General features: G+C 37.1%; 1 protein-coding gene across 11 annotated transcripts in view; it reads left to right on the top strand.

Moving 5' to 3' along the window:
• Rasal2 (RAS protein activator like 2) overlaps window positions 1-13,068 on the top strand; it is a 269,796-nt gene that overhangs the window by 188,065 nt on the left and 68,663 nt on the right. The gene's annotated exons all lie outside the window — the stretch shown is intronic.

The raw sequence follows: 13,068 nt of genomic DNA, 5'->3' as shown, positions 1-13,068 counted from the left end.
TAAATTCTGTGGATTATATCCTAGGTATTCTGTCCATTTTTGGCTAATATCCACTTATTAGTGAATACATACCATGATGTCCTTTTGAGCCTGAGTTACCTCACTCAGGATGATATTTTCTACTTCCATCCATTTTCCTGTAAAACTCATGATGTCCTCATTCTTAAAAGCTGAATAGTACTCCATTGTGTAAATGAACCACATTTTCTCTATCCATTCTTCTGTTGTGGGACATCTGGGTTGTTTCCAGCTTCTGGCTATTACAAATAAGGCTGCTATGAGCATACTGTAGCACAAGTCCCTGTGGTATGGTGGGGCATCTTTTGGGTATATGCCCAAGAGTAGTATAGTTGGGTCTTCAGGTAGATCTTTTTCCAGTTTTCTGAGGAACTTCCAGATTGATTTCCAGAGTGGTTGTACCAGTTTGCAATCCCACAAGCAATGGAGGAATGTTCCTTTTTCTAGACATCCTTGCCAACATATGCTGCCACCTAAGTTTTTGATATTAGCCATTCTGATTGGTATAAGATAGAATCTCAGGGTCATCTTAATTTACATTTCCTTTATCACTAAAATCTTTGAGCATTTCTTAAGTGCTTCTTGGCCATTCAAGATTCCTCTATTGTGAATTTTCTGTTTAGCTGTATATCCCATTTTCTGATTGGGTTGTTTGGGTTTTTGGAGGTTAGCTTCTTGAGTTCTTTATATACTCTGAATATTAGCTCTCTATCAGATTTGGGGTTAGTGAAGTTTTTTTAAAGATTTATTTATTACTATGCATAACTACACTGTAGCTGTCTTCAGACGCACTAGAAGTGGGCCTCAGATCTCATTATGGGTATTTGTGAGCTACCATGTGGTTGCTGGGACTTGAACTCAGGACCTTTGGAAGAACAGTCAGTGCTCTTACTGGCTGAGCCATCTTATCTGGCCAGCCCCTAGTGAAGATTTTTTCCCCCTAATCTGTAGGTTGCCGATTTGTCCTAATAACTGTGTCCTTTACCTTACAGAAGCTTTTCAGTTTCATGAGGTCCCATTTATCAATTCTTGATCTTAGTGCCTAAGCCTTTGGAGTTCTTTTTAGGAAACTTCTCCTCATGACTATGAGTTCATGGCTCTTTCCCACTTTCTCTTCTATTAGATTCAGTGTATCTGGTTTTATGTCGAGGTCCTTGATCTACTTGGACTTGAGCTTTGTGCAAGGTGAGAAATATAAATCTATTTTCATTTTTCTACATACATACTGCCAGTTATACAAGAACAATTTATTGAAGATGCTTTCTTTTTTTCTATTGTATATTTTTGGCTTCTTTGTCAAGTGTCCATAAGTGTGTGGGTTTATATCTGGGTCTTCAATTCTATTCAATTTTGATGGGGATTGCATTGAATCTATAGATTGCTTTTGGTAAAATGACCGTTTTTGCTATGTTAATCCTACCAATCCATGAGCATGGGAGATCTCTCCATTTTCTAAGGTCTTCTTTGATTTCTTTCTTGAGAGACTTGAAGTTCTTGTCATACAGATAGTTTGCTTGTTTGGTTAAAGTTACACCAAGATATTTTATATTATTTGTGACTATAGTGAAGGATGTCATTTCCATAGTTTCTTTCTCAGCCTGTTTATCATTTGTATAAAGGAAGGCTACTGATTAGTTTGAGTTAATTTTATATCCAACTACTTTGCTGAAGTTGTTTATTAGCTGTAGAAGTTGTCTGGTAAAACTTTTGAGGTCGCTTATGTACACTGTGGTATCATCTGCAAATACCTTGACGACTTCTTTGTATCCCCTTGATCTCCTTTTGTTGTCTTATTGCTCTAGCTAGAACTTCGAGCACTATATTGAATAGATACAGGGAGAGGGGCATCCTTGTCTTATCCTTGATTTTAGTGGGATTGCTTCAAGTATCTTTCCATTTAATTTGATATTGGCTGTTGGCTTGCTTTATATTGCTTTTATTATATTTAGGTATGGGCCTTGAATTCCTGATCTCTCCAATACTTTTAACATGAAGGGGTGTTGTATTTTGTCAAATGTTTTTTTCAGGATCTAATGAGATGATCATGTGATTTTTTTTCCTTTGAGTTTGTTTATATCATAGATTACATTAATGGATTTTTGTATATTGAACCAACCTTGCATCCCTGGCACGAAGCCTGCTTGATCATGGTGGATGATTGTTTTAATATATGTTCTTGAATTTAGTTTGCTAGAATTTTATTGAGTATTTTTGCATCAATATTCATAAGCGAAATTGGTCTGAAGTTCTCTTTCTGTGTTGGGTCTTTGTGTGATTTAGATATGAGAGTAACAGGGGCTTCATAGAATGAATTGAGGACAGTTGGTATTAGCTCTTCTTTGAAGATCTATTAGCATTGTACTAAAGCCATCTGGCCCTGGGCTTTCTTTTTTTTGGGGGGGGGGGGGNGNGTGTNGGGNGGTTTTTAATGNCTTCTGTTTCCTTAAGGGATATGGAACTGTTTTGATAGGAACTGTTTAGATAGTTTACCTGCTCTTGATTTAACTTTAGTAAGTGGTATCTGTATGGAAAATAGTCTGTTTCATCTAGATTTTCCAGTTTTGTTGAGTATATGCTTTTGTAGTAGGATCTGATATTTTGTTTTGTTTTTTAATTTCCTCAGTTTCTGTTGTTACGTCTCCCTTTTCATTCTGATTTTGTTAATTTGGGTATTATCTTTGTGCCCTTTAGTTAGTTTGGCTAAGGGTTTATCCATCTTGTTGATTTTTCTCAAATAACCAGCTTTTCTGTTTGTTGATTCTCTGTATTGTACTCTCTGTTTCTATTTGGTTGATTTCTGTCTGGAGTTTGAGTTTGACTTTTTCCTGCCTTCTACTCCTCTTGGGTGTGTTTGCTTCTTTCTGCTCTAGGGCTTTGAGGTGGGCTGTTCAGTGGCTAGTATAGGATCTCTCTGATTTCTTTACCGGAGCATTTAGTGCTATGAATTTTCCTCTTAGCACTGCTTTCATTGTGTTCCATAATTTTGGATATGCTGTGTCATCCTTTTCATTGAATTCCAGGAAATCTTGTTTCTTTCTTTATTTCTTCCGTGACTAAGTTGTCACTGAGTAGAGAGTAGTTCAGTTTCCATAGGTATGTGGGGTTTTTGTTACTGACTTCTAGTCTTAGTCTGTGGTGATCTGGTTGGATGCATGGTATTATTTCAATCTTCTTGTATCTGTTGAGGCTTGTTTTATGACAGTTTTGGAGAATGTACTATGAGGTACTGAGAAGAAGGTATATTCTTTTGTTTTGGGGTGAAATGTTCTATATATATGTTAAATCCATTTAGTTCATAACATCTATTAGTTTTACTGTGTCTCTGTTTAATTTCTGTTTTAATGACCTGTCTATTGGTGAGAGTAGGGAGTTGAAGTTTCCCACTATTATTGTGTGTGGCTCAATGTGTGCTTTGAGCTTTAGTAAAGTTTCTTTTATGAATGTGGGTGCCCTTGCATTTGGGGCACAGATGTTCACAATTGAGACTTTCTCTTGGTAGATTTTTCCTTTGATGAATATGAAGTGTCCTTCCCCATCTCACTTGATAACTTTTGGTTGAAAGTCTATTTTATTGGATATCAAAATGGCAACCCCCGATTGTTTCTTAGGACCATTTGCTTGGAAGACTTTTTTCCAGCCTTTTACTCCGAGGTAGTGACTGTCTTTGTCATTGAGGTGTGTTTCTAACATGCAGCAAAATGCTGGATCCTGCTTGCATATCCAGTTTGTTAGTTTATGTCTTTTTATTGGGGAACTGAGTCCGTTGATATTGAGAGATACTAAAGACAGATGATTGTTAGTTTCTGTTTGTTGTTGTAGGTGTACATATATAATATGTATATATTATATGTGTGAGATATATATATGTATATATATGTGTGTGTGTGTGTATATATATATATATATATATATCCATATCCTTTTGATTGTGTTGTGAAATGATTAATTTCTTGTTTTCCGTTTGGTGTAGATACCCCATTGTGTTCGAGTTTTCCTTCTAGAACCCTCTGTAGGGGCTGTACTGGTAGATATTGTTTAAATTTGGTTTTGTCATGGAATATTTTGCTTTCTCCATCTATGATGATTGAGAGTTTTTTCAGGGTATAGTAGCCTGGGCTGGCATTTGTGGTTTCTTAGGGTCTGCATGACATCTGTCCAGGCTCTTCTGACTTTCAGGGTCTCTGTTGAGAAGTCTGGAAGTCTGGAGTAATTTTGATAGTTCTGCCTATATATGTTACTTGGCCTTTATCCCTTACAGCTTTTAATAGTCTTTCCTTTTTTTGTTGGTTTTTTTTTTTTTTTTTTTTTTTTTTTTTTTTTTTTTTTTTTTTTGAGGCAGGGTTTCTCTGTATAGCCCTGGCTGTCCTGGAACTTATTCTGTAGACCAGGCTGGCCTCAAACTCAGAAATCTGCCTGGCTCTGCTTCCCAAGTGCTGGGATTAAAGGTGTGCACCTCTTAGTTCTGTGCACTTAGTGTTTTGATTATTATATGATGAGAGGATTTTCTTTTCTGGTCCAATCTACTTGGTGTTCTGTAGGCTTCTTGTACATTTATGGCCATCTCTTTTTTTTTTAGGTTAGGGAAGTTTTCTTCTACGATTTTGTTGAAAAATGTTTTCTGGTCCTTTGAGCTGGGAATCTTTGCTCTCTTCTATTCCTATTATTCTTAGGCTTGGTCTTTTCATTGTGCCCTGAATTTCCTGGATGTTTTGCATTAGGAGTTTTTTCTGCTTTTTATTTTCTTTGACCATTGTTTCAATATCTTCTAAGGTATCTTCTACACCTGATAGTCTCTCTTCTATCTCTTGTATTCTGTTGATGCTTGCATCTGTAGATCCTGACCTCTTTCCAAGGTTTTCCATTTCCAGGGCTGCCTCCATTTGTGATTTTTTTATTGTTTCTACTTCCATTTTTAGGTCTTAGACCACTTTGTTCAATTCCTTCACCTGTTTGATTGTGTCTTCCTGTATTTCTTTAAGGAATTTATTTGTTTCCTCTTTAAGGACTTGTACCTGTTTACTTGAATTTTCCTGTATGTCTTTCAGTTAGTTATTTATATCCTCCTTAAAAGACTCTATTATCTTCATGAGAGAATTTTAGGTCAGCATCATGGTTTTCAGATGTGTTGGGGTATCCAGGGCTTGCAGTGCTGGGAGAACTTGATTCTGACAGTGCCAAAGTATATTGGCTTCTGTTGCTTATGGTCTTGCACTTGCCTCTTGCCATCTGTTAGTCTCTGGTGTTAACTGGCCTGGGTGTGTCTGTCTGGAGCTTGCCTCCTCTATACCTGGGTTGCTGCAGGTTCCTTGGGATACCTGTGGCCCTAGCTGCAGCAGATCGCCTGAGAGGCCTTCAGAATGTGGGGACTTCAGAGGAATCCTCTGCTAGGATCTTTAGGGTTTGTTTAGGCTACTGAGGTCATTTGAATGGGCCCTTTACCTGTTGCCCTGGGCGCAGCAGACATACTAGGAGGCCTTCATACTGTGGAGTCTTCAGACAACCTGATGACCTGCCCTGGCAGGAGGTGCAGGTGGGAAGGGAGGTCTCACAATCTTCTTAAAGAATCAATAAGAGAAGTTCCCTCCTGTCCTGAGGACTTATTAAAAGGTTCAGAGCAGCCAGATGCATGGCTCTCTCTTGTAGGTTATCTGGAGGGTCACAGAAGTTTGTTATGTCTAAAGCAGTTTTCTAGCACTATTGCAGGCTAGAACCATTATCATCAGAACAAGACCACCTGAAGTAGAAATTGTGGTCTCAGCCAGCAGCTGAGAGTAGAATTCCTTTTATAGCCACAGTATGACCACATTTGGTGGAAATGTTCAAAACAGCTAGGTTGCTATAATGACAATATAACTAGCTGTCAGAAAGGAACTTCTAGATTGACAGCCCCCTAGTCAAGGCAATTAGGTGAAAGGAAAAGGAGTCTCTTGGCTGCCATTCATGAGCAGCACTGCATATTCACAGGAAACATTAGAGTAATCATGAAAAATGTTCACATAAAGAACTATCCTGACAGTATTTAACAGTGCTTTACTCTTAGCCAAATACACTAAGGGAGTTCAGGTCATTTGATCTCAGTAATACATATTACAGTGGAGCTGTTGAGCTGACTAAGCATAACAAATTGTTTACATTCCAGCATCCATACGAAAGCTGAGAATCGTCCAGAGCATGCTTGTAAGTTCAGTGTTGAGAAGGAGGGATCAGCATAGCCAAAAAATTGTAAGTTCCAGGTTAAGGAAGAGACCACCTTCAAAGAAATAAGGTGCGGAGTGATAGAGGAAAACACCTAACACATTTCTCTGGCCACGGCACCAGCAAAGGCATATATATATACCCCCACCACACAAGCACACACATACAACATATACACACATACAGGCATAAAACACTAAGAACCTTTCACAGGGTTATTAACATTGCTGGTTTAAGCAGATGGAGGAAAGGCCTATAAAGTAAAGAATGTGGATGTCCTTTACAGGGTAGAAAAAGCAAGGAAGTGATTCTCCCTTAAGGCTTTCAGACACCTTGATTTCAGCCAGGACAGCTCTGACAAAACTGTAAGATGAGTTTGTATTGTTGAAGCCAACACCATCTCTGTGCAATGTAAAGTAGAAAATTAATGTAGTTGAAAAGCTGGTCAAATTCCAATTTATAATTTGGGTTAATGTCTTCAGTGTTAAAGTTTACCATTTTTTATAATTCTATATTTGTATCAATATATTATAGTCAATAGCAACTGAACTCGTGAAATTTCAATTTGTAGCTAGATTTATATGGGACCTATATTAGTTTCTTAGTTTTCATAATTATATTATACTTATCTAAGTTTTAGGGAAGCTGGCTAAAGGAAATTTCTCTGTAGTTTTTCCAATTTTTCTGATGCAATATATTTGAGGGAGAAAAAAAAAAAACACTCCATTATTAAAGCAGAACTCTATGTGGTACATGAAGACTCCTTAGCAAGTGTTCATGGAAGCTTCATTCTTAATAGCCACAAATGGTAACAGCTTTAATACACTGGCCAGTTGACAGATGGATAAATAAATTTGGGCACCATAATTCAGTGAAAAAGAAAGACACAAATCTGATGTATGTAATAATAGATCTCAGAAATGTTATGCTAAGTGCAGGACTGCTTATTGCATGATCCTCTTTATATGGTATTGTAGAAAAAAGATAAAGCTGTTGGCACCAATCGAACTGCAGGTCTCAGGAGCTGCTGCTGAGAGGAAAAGACCCAGTGCAGAGGAGCTGTGGAAAAAACCTTGCTGATGGACATCATCTTTGTCTTAGTTAGATGTACATAGGTCATCAAGGTAGCCACATTAAAACTGAATCCATTTTTATCAATTATACTTTAGGAAACTTATTTTAAAAGAAAAGATATTTTAACATAGGATGCATAAAGAATATATTTTAAAATATAGTACATAAACCTTGATAATTTGATAGAAAATAATCAATAGTCTAATAGCAATGTGTTCTGTCAAATAAAAATGAATCTCTACAGTTTAGAATATCATTATTGATTAAATTATATTGCATATCTTCCAATTTGCACCTCTATGAAATTGTAACATATCAATATATTACTTATAGCAGTTATGGCATCACATATTTTTAATTAAAATAAAATTTTTAATTAAAAATTTATTTTGTGTGCATATGTGTTCAGAAGACAACCTGCAGTAGTCTGTTCTCCTCCCACCTTGTGGGTCTCATAGATACAACGCAGGTCTCAGATTTGATAACAGGCACCTTTACCGACGAAGCCATCTCAACAGCCTGTTTTTATAACTTAGTATATAAATAATATCAACCTGTTAATATTTGTTCCATCTGATTAATAGATATGTGCTTATTGATTTCTGGCTTTATATTTTAAAAAATAATAAAATATTTACTTTGCTTATAAAATAATAATCACACTGAATCTTATGTAAAATATAGATCTCTTGTCTGAGAGTACAGCTCTGTGGTAGAACTCTAGCCTAAAATTCAAAAGGCCCTGGGTTTGATTCCAAACACAGCAAAAGCCAAACAAATAAACAAACAATATAGCTAATTCTCCCCAAGGCGCTGAGATTCTGATTAGTCAGCTCTAGGCTTGGGAAAACAATTTTAGTTTGATATTTGATAGACCTTTTTTCTCTCTCTCTCTCTCTCTCTCTCTCTCTCTCTCTCTCTCTCTCTCTCTCTCTCTCTCTCTGATGCCTAAATTGGGGGAGGGTGATACCAAGATTGAAATTATTTGTTAGTTAACGGTTGGCTTCAGGGGACAGTGAATGACCTAATATTTACAAAATAAATGCCTCACTGTGGGCTTAATCCCCTAGTAATTGTTATGATAAAATCACAGTAAAGCTAGTTTTTGTGATAGTTTTTATTACTTATGTTTTGTTTTTCAAGACAGGGTTTCTCTATATAGTCCTGACTGTCCTGGAACTCTCTGTAAACCAGGCTGCCCTCAAACTCTGAGATCTGCTCTACCTCTACCTCCTGAGTGCTTGGATTAAAGGCATGTGCCACTACCAACCAGCTTAATTGAAACTATTTGTTAATTATAAAATACTTTGCAAGTGTTTTTAACAATACCTTAAGTTTCCTATGTGGTCTGAGCTCTAGTTATAGAAATAATGAACCGTGATGACTGGAAGGTAGGTTTAGGAGTTTCAGTTGTTCTTTCCCTTTTCCTTACTAGTTATTTTTAATAGTAATCTTCTAGTCAATACTTATTAAATATCTAACAGGTTCCTAAGGTAACTAAGAGAGAATGAAAGAGAATAATGTACATACAATTTAATCTTTCTAGTTAGACAAATTACAATTGATAATAAAATATATAAAATAAACAAATAACTTACTAATTCCTTTGCAACTTGAAAAGCAAGAATAAAAACAATTCTCACCTTAGTCTCTCCTAATGGACAAGGTGACATTTTCTTAATGAGTCATCCACATTTTAAGGAAATGCTATTAAATTTTCCTAATTGCTTGGAATTGCTGTTCAGTCTCTAATGTGAGAAGGTCTCAAGCAGAGGTTTGTTGCTCATCCATGTTTTCCTCTGAAAGGTGATACCATGTTTCTGTCTCCACTTCTCCCTGTCTTAAGGGAGCAGCAGTACGGCCAGGATGCGCACATGTCCGCGCCTCCTGTTCCCTCCACTGAGGCTTTGGAGAGCTGTTGCATAGCAGCAGTTTTATTTCCACCACCAATCAGGACCAGAGAGCCAAGTTCAGCCTTCCGGGGTTACTCTCATCTGTAGGTGGTAGACAACTTTTGTTACTGTTTTATCTACCAAGCTCCAGAGAAAGCTGGCATTTGGGTTTTTATTATGCCAGCAGTTGCTGGTTTTCAGCCTTTATTTGAAGGAAAATAGTGATCACCAACTAATTAAAGTAAGTCATTTTAGAGCCATTAGTTACCATAGGCTTCTTCAAATGATGGACTTTTGTACTATATTTTAAAATTATGTACTATAATTCTTAAAACAAAACATTCCTGTAATTCTACCTGAATTGAGTATGGTAGTTTTTGTGTTGTTTTCTTTGTTTTTGAGTGTTTAGTTAGAATATTTTCAGTTAAGGTTGGTGTTAGGAGGCAGCTTGATAGGTATAGCCTTTCTTTGTTTGCATTATCACTGTTGAATTTTTTTGTAAACATACGCAAACAACTTTTACACTCTTTTTATCACTAGGACACAGATACTATAACTGTGAGAGGGAAGCATTTTCATGTTGGTATTCATCTGTTTTTAAATTTTATATATAAAAGTTGTTTTGTTTTGAATACTCAGCTGTTCCAGGATTAGGTACATGTATCAAAAATTTAGCAGTGTTTTCTTCAGTTGCTTGTACAGATAGGAACTGCATGACAAATTCTACTAAGTCAATTTAACACTGGGAATTGTTGCTGCTTATTTTCTCCTTCGATAATGTATGCTTTGTTATATACAATTTTAATATATATGAAAGTATAATACATATGGGGAAAATAAGTTACAGTGCTTAGAAAACCAGAAAAGAATTAGGATATGGAGAATTAGCATCATGTAGTAGTTAAACAGCAAAAGTTCAAAAGCCATGCTACTTGATCTCAAAATCTGCTAGTTAGCAACTGTGTGACCTTAAGAGGGACCCCTATCTCCTCTGTAGGAGATAATCTGCTGTTAATAAAAGAAATTCACTATCAATTGCATATTTTTGATCCAGATATAATAAACCTTTCTGCTTTTCACGAGGAAGGATATTTTTGTCAGAAAAATTTACCTATCATTATTGATTGGGCATGGCTTCTTTTCCTAGAGGAAGGCAAGATTTTTATAGGGCTTTACAGGATCCTCACACCATTACCCATCTCCCCCTCCCCTACCCCCCCCCCCCGCACCTCTTCAGGGAGCAACAGCATTTTACTCCTCTGTGGCTTCTTCTCCTGCTTTGTACCCATCATTTCCTCCACCCACCACTCCCTAACCTACCTCTGCAGGCTGAGGTGCTTTTCCCTCTCCTTCGGGCTATTTTACTTTGTCTTAGTCAAGGGTGATCCTGACCACTTAATATCATCAAAGCCCTATGCATGGGTCTCTATAGGACTTGGCTTTTACTTATTATGTTCTTATTTATTCTTTATCTCTTTTTACTGGTACATAAGTTGAAAGTGATGTTTTTAAAGTTTTACTTTATTCACTGATATGTCATATAATTCATGTATATGTCATATATGGCAAGTAATAGGTACCTAATAAAACACTAATAAATGAAACATTTGAAATATATGTAGCATGCTGGGTTTAAATTTTAACTCAGCATCTACTAGCTGTTTAAACTAAAGCAAGTTACTGACTATTCCATGGGTTGCTGCATAGATCAAATGGTTTAATAGATTAAACGTATTGGGAAAACATCTATCCTGGCCCAGTATGCTATGCACAAAGCTTTCAGTAATTCATTAAGTTGACAAATATTTAGTGAGCACCTACAACATGCAAAGTATCATTGTGAACACCAGTGGACACATCTCCAAACAAAACAGGAACAAATCTCAGATGTTAAAACCTTATTTCTAGATGCCTTTCTTTATTCTGGTTTGATAGTTTCCTGGAGAAAAACTTGCTTCTTTGTCCATGTTTCAATTCAACAGGACTTCACCCTGGATTCATATTTAGTCTGTATTAGTTTTATATGTACTGGGGACACCAAAGAGAGATAAGGGATGCTGAATAAAGATGATATAAGCCTCAGATATACTTTTACTCCAAGCCATAATTTTATGGAATAATGTGAGACAGCCATGGTAGGAAGGGGACGGTCCCATCATTTCTACTTCCTGAGTACCACAGGGTATCAAATATAGATGATCTTCCATATTCTTAGGTTAAAATGTTATTTAAAAAGCAGCTATAGTATGAAAGAAGGCAAAAACAGAGGCTTGGTCTGACCTTAGGCAAGACCATGTTTATTAATGGTGAGGGGCATCTTTGTCACCCACATGTGTAGATGGCTAAAATGCCTATAAAGGAGGATGGAATGTGGCCTCTATGGGGACACAAAATGGGCAGAAATAACTTATATGTAGTATGCAGGGAAATGGGAAACTGTAGTCTTTCAGCAGGAAACTATCATTCCTAACCCTGAGAGTATATAAAAACACAGGGCCAGGGAGCAGTTATAGCTGTTTTCTGCTGAGAGGGGTCTTTGTTAGAGGGTATGGTTCTGGGTTCATTGAAGAGGGGGTCTTCTGGTCTTGTAGCTCATGGAGAGTCTTAACTTGATCAGCTGCAGTGGTTCAGATGATTGCCATTCTCTAGGATTGCTTTTCCATAAAGAAAGTTGGAAAATAATTATTAGAGGGCCAGAAGCAGATGGTTTGATTGTAGAGTAGAACTGAGAGATTTTTCTGGAAAAGAATGGGAGGGGGAAGGAGAGCAAAGGAAGCAAGAGAGACAGAGTAGCCCAGTGAGTGAAAGTGAGCAAAGAGTTGATTCAGAATCACAGTGATTGGTCCCATTGCCAGACCATTGCACCAAAATGAACTAGCAAAATTAGCAGGGAGTTACAGACAGTTCAAGGAAGAGAATGGTAAAAATAGAGGACTAATGTAAACAATTATATCTGGCCTTGGGTGAAAGGGATGGAGGTCCCTTGTAGACAGAGTTTCTCCATAGCATCTCAAAGGTCTTTTGTAGATGTTTCAGGGACAAGTTGAGCTGTTGGAGACCTATTGGGAGAGCTTACACGGAACATTTTTGGGGGGTGTTGGGTGAAATTCAGTAAGTAAAACATTTAAAGGACAGGGTTACAGACCCCTGGAAGCTCCCAGAGACTAAGCCACCATAGGTGGGCTGGTCTGTGGGCCCCAGCACATAGGTAGCAGAGGACTGCCTTGTCTGGCCTCAGTGGGAGAGGATGTACAGGTACAGGTCTTTTCTGTAACTGCTTCTTGGCTGACAAGGGCAGCAACAGAGGGAGCAGTACTTAGAGTTCCTCAGAAGACAGTCGGTCCAAGGGGCCGTGATAAAGCCTAATGGTTGGCCAAGAGCCACAATATAAGCCAGGAGATAATAACTTTATAGCTTTTTGCGGGACATTAAAAGACAAGGTTGCCTGAGAAAAATTGTTATATCAAGATTAACATGCATTAAATGCAATTTTACATTTGGACCATATACTGGAATTCTGTAGAAGGGTAAGGTAACTATAATTAGCTGGGATTTTTACACCAGCATAAGGAACCAGTACCTGGAAGCTTTGTAAATGAAGTCAGTTTAGGTCATCACCGAAGGATTAACAGAAAGTGTCTAAGTCATAGTCCTTGCTTTTAAGATGAACTGTGTATATTTGTACTAAATATTAACAATGTCAGCTATTATTTTATGAGCAAAATATAATTAAGTAAAACAAAATTTGGGTTAGAAAAATTTGGTAAGGTAAAAATTTTAATAATTGGGACTGTTGCAATAAATGACCATATCTAGTATTTAAAACATAACTTAGTATATATTTTGTTAACATCACATTTTATACCCATATTTCAAGAGAGAGTTTAAT

The sequence above is a fragment of the Mus caroli genome, chromosome 1, assembly GCF_900094665.2.
Source record: "Mus caroli chromosome 1, CAROLI_EIJ_v1.1, whole genome shotgun sequence".
Classification (NCBI taxonomy): Eukaryota; Metazoa; Chordata; class Mammalia; order Rodentia; family Muridae; genus Mus; species Mus caroli.
The sequence above is the reverse complement of the archived record's forward strand: the minus strand, read 5'-3'. Positions and strand labels throughout refer to the sequence as shown.